Source organism: Acipenser ruthenus, unplaced genomic scaffold (genome assembly GCF_902713425.1).
Source record: "Acipenser ruthenus unplaced genomic scaffold, fAciRut3.2 maternal haplotype, whole genome shotgun sequence".
Taxonomy (NCBI): Eukaryota; Metazoa; Chordata; class Actinopteri; order Acipenseriformes; family Acipenseridae; genus Acipenser; species Acipenser ruthenus.
In genome coordinates, this window is record NW_026708211.1 from 94,924 (window position 1) to 96,479 (window position 1,556).

Sequence of the window (1,556 nt, forward strand, 5' to 3'; positions counted from 1 at the left end):
TCGGGATTTCACAATTTAAAAAACGGTTTAAAAATGCTTAACCGTGACATCTTGAGACTTTTCAATGAAGGCAATTTGCCAAAACAGACTGAGCTGGAGGAAGGCTCTGCGCAAGGACGTCAGAATGTCTTTTCACGAGCAGATACCTTATTTTACAAGCAGACATGCTGCGCAGGCTTGTTCTGCGCGCACGTATAGCCTGCTCTCTGCAGGGTAAATGACTCGATTATTTCTGGAATACAGTCATTGATTATTTACCATTCACAGCATGTATGAAAAGCAATGGGGACCGACAAGAGCCCACCAGGAATACCATATGTTAATTTTAAAAGCATGCTTTGATGTATTCAATGGGGGAAGAATTTATCGAAGACTAATACAGATTCGATAGATCCGCCTATCGCGATATGAGCTCAATGAGGAGCTAGTGGAAGCGAGAAGGCAGCATTATTACAGAACAAGACAATGGACCCGCATGAAAAGATATATTACATTCACCGCACAACTGAAGAAGGTAGACGGGTTTCATTTCATGTGTAAAGCAATACGCTGCAAAACGGAAATGCTTTCATCACGTCATATTGTTTCCAACATATTTCAAGGAGTAAATGCTACTTTTGCAGATAATTATGTGAACTGCGCAGTTCATTTGTGCAATGCTAAGATACATGTCCATGCAGGGATAGATGCTTAATTTATTAGCTTCAGCCCATAAGGCTATAGAACTGTTAAGGTATAAACACGTGCACGGCAAATAGCAGAGGAGGTCAAGCTGAGTAGAATGAATATCTATGCGAATATGCAGGAAGACATTGTGGAGCATACAGTTCATTAGCACCAGATAATACGCTGTGTATGTATGTACAGTATATATAATCTCTCTCTTTAAATTATTCATCTACATTTGTAAGAAAGTTATTAGCAGGTGTTTTGAAGTGTACACTTCTGTCCTGCTTTTTTCTGTATGCAGAGAATACTTAGTGACATGACCACAGCAACACACTTTCTTCAGTGGTATTGTATTTAACTCTGCAAGCCATGGATACCCATCTACATTTAAATACATTTTAGAGTTTAGACTGTTGAGAGTTTCAAACCACGATCTAACATTACAGATGTTTACAATCACATCAATACAATGTTTTAAGAAGAGGGCCCCACCTTTTCACACATTGAGTTATTTTCAAGTCTTTGTGCAAATGGTTTGTGGTTGAGATTGAACACCCAGTTCATTAAGTCTTGGTTCTATTCCAGCAGCTACCTCATGGTTTTGATGTTCCCCTCATGACACTGAAGGCAGACTGGCCTGAATGCCAGTGATCCTCCATTACATCTCCACCTGTACGAGTCAAGCAACCAGCTGCAAGATGGGTGTGCTGTTGGATGAAGTCTAGGATTGATGTGGATCACCAGTGTTGACCATAGCTCTTTGCCATAGACATTTGTTAAAATAAAATCGCCAGACTTTGCTTCAACACCACCATACATGAATGCAAAACCCCTTCCTGCAATCTATCTATGCCCAACAAAAAGAAAATGTTCCCTCCAAGTGTCAT

At 40.1% G+C, this 1,556-nt stretch overlaps 1 long non-coding RNA gene across 1 annotated transcript; it reads left to right on the forward strand.

The window, feature by feature from the left end:
* Positions 1 to 319: 319 nt before the first annotated feature.
* Positions 320 to 1,498, forward strand: LOC131730031 (uncharacterized). Its single transcript, XR_009323868.1, has 2 exons — positions 320 to 514; positions 1,255 to 1,498. It is a non-coding gene; the product is annotated as an uncharacterized LOC131730031 (long non-coding RNA).
* The last annotated feature ends 58 nt before the right edge of the window (positions 1,499 to 1,556 follow it).